Here is a 13,217-nt window from a genome sequence, read left to right as displayed (position 1 = left end):
CTGATCCCAACTGGTTCCCTGGGCCACCCCCACCTATTGGGTTTGCGCTGGTCACTGCTATGGGCTGTTGGCTTAGAGAAGACTGCACTGCCATGAGGCTCCCGGTGTCCACAATAACCGCCGTGATGGCACCATGACTCTGATGCTGTTGCCTCCCCCCATTCAAGGTTGGTATAGTGGGCCATCCCACAGGCCACTGCCTCCCTGTTCCTGGCACCCCCATGCTCGAGAGGCTCCCCGGTTGTTGATCACCCACAGGGCCCCCACCCCCTGGGCCCGGTGTTACCCCTCTCTGCTGCAATACAGTTGCCCCGCTCCCCATTTGGTTAAATGCATTGACATTCCCACTCGAGTGGCCCATTGCCCCCACTCCCCCAGGCTTGCATACATTGCAACACCATACCTTTCACCACCTCCAAGGATGCGAGTCCGTCCTCCCTCACGGCCACCGGGCTGGTTGCAGGCGTGTTGGGCGATCCTTGGTTCCTTGGCGCCATCACAGGTGCAGGCGCCGGTACGGCTACAACCTCCTGTGTCCTTCCCTTGCCTCTTGCTGCCGCCGCCCTCGCTTTCTTGTTATAAGCAGCTTGCTCTTTGCTAGCCTTGGCCCTCTGTGTCATCACTCTTTTCCTCTTTCCAGTTGGTTCCTCCTCTTCTTCCCCCAGTCCTTCTTCTTCTTGATCCTGTATCTCTTCTTCATCTTGAAACATCAATGGCGAATCAGGCCTCTCACTGGTGCCTGGCTGTTCTTCCCCTGGTTGGTTGACCAAAGCTTCCATCCAGTTGCTGCCGTGCTTGGCCACCACCAATTTGGCCATCGAGATAAAAGCTTCCAAATCCCTGCTTTTGTGGTTGTCTGTTTATGGTATGCTCTCCTTTGCAACGTTCCGTCTGTTCCTTTTGCCAGTCTAGCCCTGTGTACTCTGTTCCCACGTGCTCCTCCTCGTGAAGAATAGTGAGTTCGCTTTGCGCCGCTGATTTGCCGCGGATGTGCTTTTCCCCTGGACTGCGGGACCAATGCTGTGACTGCGATAGTGACAATAATGCTTGTTCCCAGTCCTTGCTGGCTTCTTAAGTGCCACCAAAGCTCCCGAGCTGCTGCAAGCTCTGTTCGGCCCTTCGCCGGTTCACCCCCTTCCGGGATGTTCCGTGTGCCTCAACAGCGACTTGGAGGCCTTTCTTGGCAGCTCTCCAGTCACCCGCCGACTTGCACAAGCTCCGCGGTAACTTCGTTAGCTGCTCCGCCCTCCTGTTTCCTTCTGCTAGCAGCGCCCCCGGCGGGTCTCCTTCACCGAAGACCTTTCCTTGCTGAAGACGTTCGGCTGCTGTATCCTCCTCACCGTGGCCCCTCCGGGGGCTGGCCCGCAGCGGCTCCTCTCACCCGGCAGCGCTGCCCTTGATGCGGGAAGGTGTCCCTACCCGCCTTGCTCTGTTTGCAGGGTGTGCAGAGGCTCCTCTCCCTCACAGGCCGGTGCAACGCCAGCAGCAGCTCCTCTCGCCCCCGGTGTTGCTGCCCCGTCAGGTCGCTCGGTGTCCTCTGTAGCCTGCAGCTGTTCTCCCACGGCGGCGATGCCTGCTATTGCAGCCGGTCCATGTATTCCGTAGTCCTCTCGATTTCGTCGTTGCAAAACGAAATCTCCTTCTGGTGTGCAACGAGCAGGTGACCCTGCATGTTATAAAGGGGAATCCCCACCCTTTCTTTTGTTTGCCCTTCGCGGGCTTTCTCCCAGTTCTGCCGCGATTTCCTTTTCGCAGGCTTTCCTTCCTTTTGCCGCCTTTGCCACCGGCGCCTCCCCTTCCTTCCAGTGGGGGAGGCCAAAGTGAGGACACTGCCCAGGTCATCAGGGGTGCCTCCTCCATTTTGCTGTGCCTTGTGTTCGTCCTCACTTGCAGAGAGTTTGTCAGCGCCGTAGCAGGTGCTGGCACTGCCTCCTCTGACTGTAATGTCACATAGTACAAAAGTACTACGTGACATTACGGAAGTCAGAGGCTCCCTCTGACCACTTATGTGCCACTTGGGGTGGGGGGCACAAAAGGGCGCCTTTCCTGATGGCCTTCCGCCTTTGGAATCCTGCAGGACTCACACGGTGGAACAAAGACAGCTGTTTTCAGTTCAGTGTTCCTGGCTTCCTGGACCTTGCCAAGCAAGAAAATCCCCGACTCGGATCGGTACAGCCCGAAGTTTCTTTCAACTCCCAGAGAATGCCGACCGATATGCATAGCATTCGGCATTCTTTGGGACGTATTTCATGCTTTATTTACTCCTGACAATTTTGCCCCTTCTGGTTTTGTTGTGGCTGTTACGTGTCCCTGTAAACCCTGTAAACCCTGCCGATGCGATGCCGATCGCATATGTTACCAAAATAAGTCCACGGGTGTTAACAAAAATAAGTCCACCTGTTTACCAAGTGAAAAAAAGAGACTTGACAGCCACCTCTTTGCCCAAGTCTCTCCAAATTCTTACTTTGTAGCCTTCTAACGATGCAACCTCTCCCTCGAAAAATGGCAAAAATGCTATCAAATTCTTAATAATTGAACTTGAGGAAACATGTCATGATTTGCGCAGCTCAAAAGTTGCTTAACGCACTGTAAATAAATGTCACTCTTCCGCCCGTCCCTGCCACTCGTATCTGGCATTATGCATTAACAGCACACAGGATGGCTTTCCACTGTTGTTCTTTCCTCGGTAATGTTAATGTCCACTGATAAGCACCGTGGTGCACTTGCGCTCCCCATTCCCCCTTCAATCACACAGGGCAGAGTACAGCAGGCCATGAGCAGGGGTGTCTGGAAATGACTGAGGGCCTCCATGGCCGACATCCTGGGTACTCCGTCTGCCCACTGTACCTCAGCAATATCAGTGCACTCATGTGGCCAGTTGAAGGTTTTCAAATGCAAAGGGCAGTAGAAAAACGGTATTTTTGCACAGAAGCAGCATTTACATTTTTATATCCCCAGTGTAAATATGTAACCACACCATTGACCGGTTATAAGGGCTGACAAGATTTACCTTATAAAGTAATATATTGGGTTCCACGGAATTCACAACATTTTTAACATCATCCATTCTGGAGTACAGTATCCTAGACTAACACAATGCTAACAGCGTTGGCTAAATAAACGGTTTCGGCTTTTGTGGAGACTTTTGATATCCATATTTCCACGCACTCTGAAATAACATAAAACGGGTTCTTCCTCCAAGTACCACGCTGGAGACCAGCGTGGTACTTGAAGCGCTTTGAAACACATTGGGCCTCATTACACGGAAGGCGGTGATCCAGGGTGCTATTAGCACCCTGGACCATGCCGGTAAATTACCGGCACCGCCTTGGCGGTAAGGGGATTTACCGCCCCATTCCAAGGTCGGTGGGGCGGTAAATCCCCCTTCCGCCATTGCCCTTCCCCATTCCCATTTCTGCCCCATAGGGCTCTATGGGAATGGGGAAGGCGCTAATTACGGCACCGCAATTTTGCGGTGCCGTAATTAGCTCCGAGGTCCCTTAGCGGGTTGGTTTTTAACGCCTGCAAAAAGCAGGCGTTAGAGCACCAACCCGCTAAGGGACCTCGTAGTACGGCGGTAAGGGTTAACGGTCACCGTTGCCATTAACGGTGACCGTTAACCCTTACCGTGTATAGGCGTTATATAAATAAACTATCATATCATGTCATATCATTAAGCACGTTTATGCTGACGGATGTACACTTGTAGTCTAAGTGTAGTACATACATATCAGCACAGAAAACACTGGCCCATCCACACATCAGGCCAGCTTACTCCAACTGTGTATGGCCCTCATTAATGGAGCATGCAATTGCAGCATTGTTCACACAATGTTGCAGCTGCAAACACGTGCGAGTAGCATGCAGTTCTGCGATGTTAAAAACGACTGAACTTAGGTGCATTACATTGTGAGAGGTCAATTGTTAGTCTAACACACTTTGTTATGGACTGGGGTACCTGGGTGTCATTTGTTTAGCAGTGATTTATTGTCTTTGGGTAGGAGTTCCTTAATGGTGTAGTTTGAGAATGGCACGCAGGGTGCACTGGCAGTGGCGCGCGGGGTGAGGTGGGAGTGGTGCGCGGGGTGCGGAGGAAGTGGCGCACGGGGTGGAGCGGCGCATTCCTACGGTTTCGCCCTGGGCACCAAATGGACTAGTAACTGCCCTGACTGCATTCAGTTGTCTAAACTGTTTTGTTGCGCAATTGGTACTGCTTTCCACTTCTGCCTACATTGAGGACCGGGATGAGGAAGGAGAACGAAGAGGTAATGTCAAAGAGTACTTACCGGGTCATCCTATTACTCTGAGTCCTTCTCTTCCTCATCCTAGTTCTAGCTCCTCCCTCACCTGCCCATTTTGACTAATTTCTGAGGAGATCTTGCTGGAATCAGGCAAGTGGTATGGTTAGAAGTGGGGCATTTGTGTCATGCTGGCTGCAGGGCAGAGTTCAGGGGTCACCATTACCAGGAGAGACCCTTAATTTTTCGGTTAAAAAAGAAGGGGGTTTCTGTCGCAGGAAGCAGATGCGGACTAGGAAGAGAAGGACTCGAAGTAATGGGATTACAGGTAAGTAACCTTAGCTTCTCACTCATAACACCAGTGGTGCGCACTCGCCCTGTTCAAGAGAGAGGGAGAGAGAGGGAGAGTGCGCGCCCGCAGCAGCCGGTCCGTGGCGTGCTTTACTGTTACTTTGAACAAGTGAAGTCTCCTCTTCTCAGACAAAATCTCCCGAAACTAGTCACAAAGCCCATTTTCATAATCCACGCAGACGGACTGCTGTCAAAAATTCGTCAGCCTGGTTGGATTTGAACTGACAGAAAGTTAAGTTAGCTTCAATGCCCAGCCTTCTCTCATGCACAGAAATACTTTCGGTAGCTTGCACGTACCTTTGCCTGTCAAATTTTCATACTGCCATACCATAGTACGCTTTATAAATTGTCATCATAGTATATACATTCCTTGGAGCCCAACTGGCACGGGGACACCAACATGTGGCAGAGGTTTGCTATACAATGCCTAGCGGGCTGTTGCGCGCTTTATACATGCTAACAAGTAAATAAATAAATACAGCACATATCCCCTATATACTGCCAGAACATTATTCCTTCAACTATATGTGATGTACCGGATATTAATAAGTAAGCATATTAACAGAAATTTACAACAAATCCGCCATGACGCAGTTATGACGGCTTTTCGCTTAATTGAACATACACAATCAGACGGGACAGTTCAGTGTGCTGGCCTAAAGGGAAACCCGCTCTCGCTCTGATCACGAAAGACGGAACGCAGTTCCCTTACCCGTTCACATCCTTAGTCCAGCACTGAAGACATTTCTCCCGCTCCGCCTATTGCAAGCGATGCGAACAGCCGCCGTTTCAGGAATGAGCTGTTACCGGAAAGTACGCCTCTCAAGGCTTGAGGCCGGCTCATCATGTTACACGCCCACTGCTCGCGAGAGATGCACAGCACCTTTAACGCGACTTCCCCGGCGCCGTTACGAGTCAACATTGTGGAGTATGGACTCTGCATAGAACATTTTCAAAGATGTTTCGTGTGAACGACGACCTTTAGATCACACATCTTGGCGACGTATGTCTTCAAACTGTGAATTGGCTTTTATGCCTCGGTGGCATGCTATGATTTACGGGGCCCTTGAAGGCAAAAGATGTGCGGGGCCCCGCTTATTTGCATTACAGAAAATTATGTCACAAAAACAAAATGAGTCTTTAATATCCATGGGAATTAAATAAACTGTTTCAGTATAAACCCTGTGCCTGGAAGCAGCGCAGCCCCCGTTCAATGCAAGTTCCAAACTGGAATTGGTTAGCAGGTGCCCTAGGCAGTAAATCGAGCTAATGCCAACAAGGGCCAACAAGGTGTTTCCTCCAGAGACTCTGGTGCAAACTCGGTGACCTTGAGCATTAATATCTTAAAGAGGGTGTATTTCTGTTAAATCGGTACCTCAGAGAGTGTGGAGCCTGGAGAAAGAATGTTATTTATAGTGACAGAAGATTTGTAATCTGGTTGTTTTCTCCGCTTCCATTTAATACCCTCTTGGCATAATGAAACTTCAATATTGGCTCATGGGACTGCTCTTCGTATGTGCACATATAGCCATCAACAGGCCTGGCACATGGTAGAATTACATTATTTATTTATTAGACATTTGTATGGCGCCTATACACACGTGTTTCCAGGAGCCAAAAGACATATTGGGGGTGGGGGGACATGGGAATAACAAAAGCAACAGTCAGAAACAGTTACATTGGTCTTGTGACAATCCTACAGTGCAAGTTCTTGAGAAGGTGTAAGTAGAAGGGGGTAGATGGTAGAGGGAGAAGTTCAGGAGTGTGGGGCCCCCAGGAGAGGGGGGCCGGCAAGAGCTGGAGGGGCCAAGGTGGTAAGTGCCAGGGGAAATGGGGCGGATGAGTGCAGTGGGATAGTCCGGTAAAGGGCGCACAAGGGCAAGTACTGGCAAGGGATGCTGGGGGGAGTGGTAGGGGATGGACTGGCCCCTATATGGGTCTGAAGGGACCAGGCCCCAGTCGCAGCAGCAGAAGCAGAGTTAGCATGGGAGGGGTAGAGGGAAGGATGAAGAGAAAAGGAAAGTCTTGAGAAGTTTCCGGAACTTAAGAAGATCGGGCTCAAGTCTGATGGGAAGAGGGAGGCCGTTCCAGAGGGAGGAGCCAGCCGAGAAAAGGGATCTACCTCCCACTCTCTGCTTGGAGAAGCGTTTGACCTGCAACAGATTTGGGGTCAGAGGAACCAAGGACTCTGGCTGGGAGGTATCTAGGGAGGGAAAACTGGATGTAAAGGGGTCCCAGGCCCCAGACATCTTTGGGGAGAATGAAAAGGGTCTTGAATTTGATCCTTGTGGTCACTGGGAGCCAGTGGAGAGATTTTAGGGCTGAAAGATGTAGTCCCTGGACTTGAGGCAAAGGATAAGTCTTGCAGCCCTATTCTGGATTAGTTGAAAGGGGCAAAGGGAGGAAATAGGCAGATTGAGGAAGAGGCTGTTGCAGTAGTCCAGCCTTCAGAGAACCAGGGCTCTGGAGACATTGAGTTTCGGGAGGAAGGTGAGGAAAGGTAGAATGCCCCTTGAGGAGGTGGAGCTGAAAGTTGGACATCTTGGCAAGGTCTGTGATGTGTAAAGAGAAAGAGAGAGGGGAGTCAAAGATGATCCCAAGGTTTTTGCCTCACAGGTGTGTGTGGGGAGGGGACCCAAGGATTCTGGCAAGAGAGTGAGGGGGAAGCAAGGAGCAGGCGTCCCAATGAGAAGGATCTCTGTCTTACTGGAACAAAGAAAGATATCATTGACAGAGCACCATGCCTGAATAGCAGTCAGGTATGGAGGAGGAGGAGGGGGTAGAGGATGGCATCTTGAAGGAGAGCTGCTGTGTGTCATCTGCATAACACTGGAAATGAGGGGAGAAAGTGGTGATCAGGTGGGCCAGAGGGGCCAGGTAGGTGCTGAAGAGCCATGGCGATAGGATAGAGCCCTGAGACACGCCACAGGTAGAGAGTGTGGTGGAACAGAGAAAAGGGTCTATTTGCACCTGTGAAAGCCCGTTTGAAAGGAAGAAGGTAAGCCACGCCAGTGCCCGATTCGGGATACGTAGGATATCATGGAGACGGTTTATGAGGATGGAATGGTTGACTGTGTAAAAGGCAGAAGAAAGATCAAGGAGGATCAGAACAAAGTGTTAGAGTCCAGGTTAGACAGTAGTCTTCACAGGTGTTCAGGAGGGCAGTTTCCATGTCTCTCTTGCTACCCTGAAAACTGACTGGTGGCCATGGAGGCAGCCAGCCACTTCGGTGTGGAGGGTCAGTTGGTGGATGACCAGCTTCTCCATGTGTTTGCCCAAAAAAAGGGTGATAGGGCGATAGTTAGCCGGGCAAGAAGGGTCAACAAGCAGCTTATTTTCGGAGCGGTGCATAAGAGAGTGCTTCAGGGGTTGAGGGAATGAGCCAGTGATGAATGAGTGGTTGCAGAGGTCAGCTAAGGATGGGGCGAGAGAGGAGATGTTGTCCTTGATGGGTCTGGAAGAGCAGCTGTTTGTAGGAGACTTTCATAGAGTGGAAAACTCTAGAAATCTCATCTGGTGCAATGGGAGAGAAAGAGGAGAATATGGGAGGGATAGGGTTCCAAAGGTTCCAAGGGAGGCAAGAGAAGGGGTGGGGTGTGAGGGAGCAGATGACAGAGGACAGGATGTCCAGAGTTTTGGAGTAAAAGTGGGCGGCCAGTGAAGAGTAGAGGGCCTGGGCAGGAGACTATGATAGGATTGGCAATTTCCTTGAAGTTTTTAAAGAGTTAGCCGTGCTATTGGTGGCTCCAGAGATGCAGGCTTGGACACAAGCCCTCTTCTTGGACCACATGGTGGGACAGATTGCCTTTGGAGTAGGTGGCAGGCCAGTTTGTCAGAGGATGAGCTAGATGCCTGCCAATTCCGCTCTGCAGCGTTGCACTTACGAATATCTTACATCATTTTCTACCTGTGGCCCGTATTTTCACTCTCCATCTTTAACATACAATATCATAATTAATTGCCAACATATATTAGCATTTCCCAGCCCGGAAACATACAGCAAATTAAACAACCAATGCTAAAAACGATCATTTTTAAATCTACGAGGAACTAAGCAATCCCAGCTCAAACACCAATGATCCATCACCTAGCCAGGAGCTTGCAGACAATCTTGCTAAAGTCTTCCAGGATGAAAGCATAAAAACTGAAGAAACCTCAAGAAACAATTAAAATCATCTACACCCACAGGCCGTAAACCGGAAACACAGAAACATTTCAGCAACCTTTCACCCACAGACAATAAGTAAATGACAACAAATATCGATACTTAAAAGCTCTAGCAAACAATGACTCACATTCCCAGCTGGCATCATCTAAAGAGAGATCAAGATCCTGGTGCCAGTGCGTGCAGATCGCTGCAATAGCTCATTAAATGGCTGCAGTCCTAGCTTTCTGGAAAAAATCTGCCATTAAAGCTATCTTGAAATAAACAAGCCTTGGCAAAGCCAACCGTTTGGACTTTTGTGTAGCCATGGAATCGGCATTTGCTAGGCACTGGCATAATGGAGATTAGATTGCAACAGCTGGTAAACAGAGTGATTATCTGGGCATATTAAGCTAGCTCTATCACGCAGTAGCAGCAAACTGTGGCCTGCCAGTGTTATTTCTAAGCATTTATGCAAAAGGTTAATGGCTTAATCGTAGCTATAAATGCACTTCTGGTGTAATAAAACGGTCTTAACCAAGGGTGCATACAACCACTTGACTTCATTTATAACTGTTTGTTGCACCAATGTCTTTGACATTCCTGATTAGATATCAAAATGCCTGATTTGCAATAGCATGGAACCAGCAAAGACGCTGGTGCTTTGAACAGGCAACCAGTCTGAAAGCCAGAACTTCCGGTCATTAAAGGCAACACCTGAACTACTTACTGAAGCAGGCTTTTATATTGTAAATACAGCAGCATTGGGTCGTACATAGGATAGTGTCAGAGAGATGGCTCATGGTTTCACGCTTCAAGGGAAAATAAATGAGGGTATGCTTAAACATAGGGGGACTGGCCAGGATACAAGTATACATGAGAGAATTTGCATTTCAAAAACCTAAGCCAAATTACCAGACTATGGTTGAATCTGGCGAGAGGTAACATACGGTTTTGGAAAGGGCTGCAGGTTCAATGCGCAGCTTAATGTGGTGTCGTCCAGGCACAGTGCACGTGACACTAGCATTTTAGGCTTAAAATCTGTCTGAAGGGCAGGAAGGGAAAAGTATGTGGTTTTCGAGAATTAAATCAGATTCTGCAAAAAAAAGATTGACGCAATGCAGAGAATCACTGGCCTGCGCGTCTGTACAGAACTGGTGCTAATTTAAAATTTAAAGCAGGCTTTTTGTTTTGGATTCACAAATTAAAATGTGGGGGTAGTGAAATAATGCCCTTGCTCACTGTAAATGACACATACACCCGCTCCTCCCACAAGGAACCCTTGAGAATTAATTGACCTTACAAAGCACATTTAATATTTTATCATTGATCTGTTTCTGAGTGTGTACCTGGGTTTAGCATTCCTGTTCTGATATTGGGTAAACACCTTTTAACACGTTCTGCGTTTCAGCTGTTTTTACAGTATAACGCTCCCCTTCCTGGACCAGCCCCGTCCCACATCCCCCTCCTCCCATGTAAAAAATGAAAAACAGCATATGGTGCTTTATGAAGGTGGCCAGCATTTTGTTTACCGTGTCATTTTGTAAAAGAAAATCGACACTGTGGACGGAGTCTAAATACACCGACCTACGGCTTTATTTTGGGGGGAAAAGAATCGTGTACTTAGTGATAAAGTCGTTGTTGACCTTACCTTCCTGGTGACATATTTTGGAGAAATCAACCCATGTGCTTTGTCATGACTAAGAGAATACGGTAAAACAGCAAAACCTCAAACGAAAACAACCAAATGTATGGCCCTCCAGTGGTGGCTTCATGGTTGTGTGGTGCGGCTGGGAAGCTGGTAGTTCAATTCAGTAGTAAGGGCATTGCAACATTGGAAAATCGTTCATCAGGAAAACGGGATGCGTTGCCGTCAGTCCAGACACCAGCATCTTTGTTTACAGCACAAAGACAACAAAATACTAAAAAGGTTTGCAGAATTATGACCTGAAACATCCACGGTGAAACGTACTGTGAAAGATGGCCACGTTATTCAGCGCATAAACGCTTCGGCTATGAACGCAAGCCCTTGTTCAGTCACAATGAAACCCTTGATTAATTAAAGGCCCTTTATGGGTTGCAATTCATGTATTTCAGGCACCTATCTGCATGTTTAACCCGTGTGGCATTCAAACTCCAAACTAATTATTAATTGTAACATAAGGAAACAACAGACCTGTCTGACTTGGCATGTGTGCTGTGCTCATCTCCCTAGCCGGCTCAGGTCCATCGCAAACATGCTCTGTGGAAAGCCAAGCAGAGAGGACGCTTCTGACAGGTGAGACGACCATGACTCGAGATGCCGGGGATAGAGGGGCGGCAGCAGGCAGGCAGGGTGGCTACTGCTCGGCCAGGGAGTCCCAGTAGTGGGCGGCATAGCACTCGGCTTGTGGCTAGCTCGGCACGTTCCGCTTCTTGCCTGGAGTTCCAGCCCCGACATCGTTGCGGAGGTACGCTTGGAACTTGGGCAATTCTAGCGAGAGCTTGCCCAGCATACAGACTTGTACACAATATATGGGTGAATTTTTCTCTCTCTCTTAAATTCCATGCATAAGCACTTATGCGCCGTATTAGTGCAGTTATTTGCTTTTTAAATAAAGATTGCATGCACTGGCCACCATGCCTCATGTACATACTTGTGCGTTTTGCTATAAATAAAAATGAAAATACTTGTGTTTATGTCTATTATGCATTGCCTTAAGTGTCTCTCATCAGTGTAAAAAAACAAGTCAAATGAATGTTATCTTTCCCATTCAAAGATGGCTGCTAGTTTCGGCTTGTTCCCAGAGAGATTCCTTAGAGACAGTCATCCAAGATGACTGCCTCCATGGAAGAGCTCAAAGAGTTCCGAGATGGGCAGGAATGGGTGGGATTAGCCATAGAGATTACATTGGCTAGGGGTAGGGAATGGGAGGGATTACAAATGTGTATCCCTCCTCAAACGTCATCTCCATTGGAAAAGCATGACAGACCCTCATTCAAAGCCCATATTTGAAGCTCTTATGAATGACAATAGATTCGGCTTAAAGATAGTGCTTTCAGAGACACCTAATAGCCCAAACTAATAAAAACGAGTAGTTAATCCTAAACAAATTCCAGCCCATTATAAACATTAATTTCCTGGGGAAAATAATGGAAAAAGTGACTCTCACCCAACTCCTGATCAATAGCAAATTCTATATCGGATTCCACAACAAGCAATCCGGTTTAAGGCCAAACAGGAGCAACAAATACTCCCTACTCATCGTGGAAGAGGAGGTACTATAATCCCTGGACAAACACATCTGCTGATTTAGACCCTTGATGGGAATTGCAGCTGAATCTCTAAAATGGCTAATCTACCTCATTGCCAGTTGATCACCTCAATTGTGAGTAAGACTCTTCCTATCAGCAACATCCTAAAGCTTATTCAGAGTACCCCAGGGCTTAGCCTTCTTACCCTTGCTATTTAACTCCTACATCAAGCCACTGGCATACATCTCTCACACTCTGACATCATCACCCAAATGTTATCTTATGTCAATTGGCATTTGTATAGCGCCTTTCACCAGTGGTACGGTCTCAATGTACTGTAGGTTGAACGCCCTCGGGGACCATAGTCCAGTTAAGTGGGAATGGCCAGAGTAGTAAATATTGTGTGTATGTACTAAGTAGGTGTGCAGCTAGGCCGAATTTACTGTGAGAGATAGCTGTATTCTAAGGGTCGGTGCGATGGGCAGGTTGTATATGGTTATGTGTGCATCAAATGAATGAAGATGATTCCTAAATTACATTAGAATTGGGACACATCTTATCAGATGACCAGAACATAACAAACCGAATATCTAGGATACGAGATTGCATGGCTAACAATGACCTATGCCAAAATGTAGAAAAAATACAAATGATTTTCATAGGATTATCCATCCTCCACAACTACCTTTCAATGGCCGACAGCGACAAGAAAACCACCTCCCTGGTAAAAGAATCCAGGAGTTCAAATTAAAATAGAGCACCAAGCTCCACGTTACAATTATCCACTCTGTGGATGGTTTGAGGTAAGGCTCTGCTGCATGTTTTCGGGTTCGGTGGTGGGATATGACTCTGCTGCATGCTGTTCTCTTTCAGTTCCTGTGATGGGGGAACATTTGCTGTTGCTTAGGTGTTGGCTCTAAAGTGCTTCTTTGGAGATGCTGCATGGCTGTCAGTCCTTTGGATGATTCTTTGGGGTACTGGCTTTGGGTGGGAATTGTTGCAGTGCTGTGTCTCAGAGAGCCTCTGACCAGCACTGAATCTTTCATGCCTGGCAAATCTTTTCATCCAGTGTTCATTTAGATCTTGACTTCGTTGTCTTAGAGAAGCAGGCTCGGACTGACCTGTAGGGCAACAGGGCAATGTCCAAACCAATAAAACGCAAAATCCTAGCGTGGGGTCGTTTTTTTGGTCAAAGTGGGACACTTTTTTGGCCCATATGGGGCAGTTTGATAAGTTACTTCACTATGCGG

At 48.1% G+C, this 13,217-nt stretch overlaps 1 protein-coding gene across 3 annotated transcripts in view; it reads right to left on the bottom strand.

The window, feature by feature from the left end:
- LOC138582145 (alpha-tectorin-like) overlaps window positions 1–5,390 on the bottom strand; it is a 402,447-nt gene extending 397,057 nt beyond the window's left edge. For 2 of the 3 annotated variants that reach the window (XM_069653169.1, XM_069653171.1), the window contains exon 1: window positions 5,302–5,390. The gene's annotated coding sequence lies outside the window, so the exon portion shown is untranslated. The remainder of the gene's footprint in view (window positions 1–5,301) is intronic. The other variant, XM_069653170.1, reaches the window with a different exon arrangement.
- Window positions 5,391–13,217: the final 7,827 nt, after the last annotated feature.

This window comes from Ambystoma mexicanum, chromosome 3q (genome assembly GCF_040938575.1).
Source record: "Ambystoma mexicanum isolate Mex_15411 chromosome 3q, UKY_AmexF1_1, whole genome shotgun sequence".
Classification (NCBI taxonomy): Eukaryota; Metazoa; Chordata; class Amphibia; order Caudata; family Ambystomatidae; genus Ambystoma; species Ambystoma mexicanum.
The sequence above is the reverse complement of the archived record's forward strand: the minus strand, read 5'-3'. Positions and strand labels throughout refer to the sequence as shown.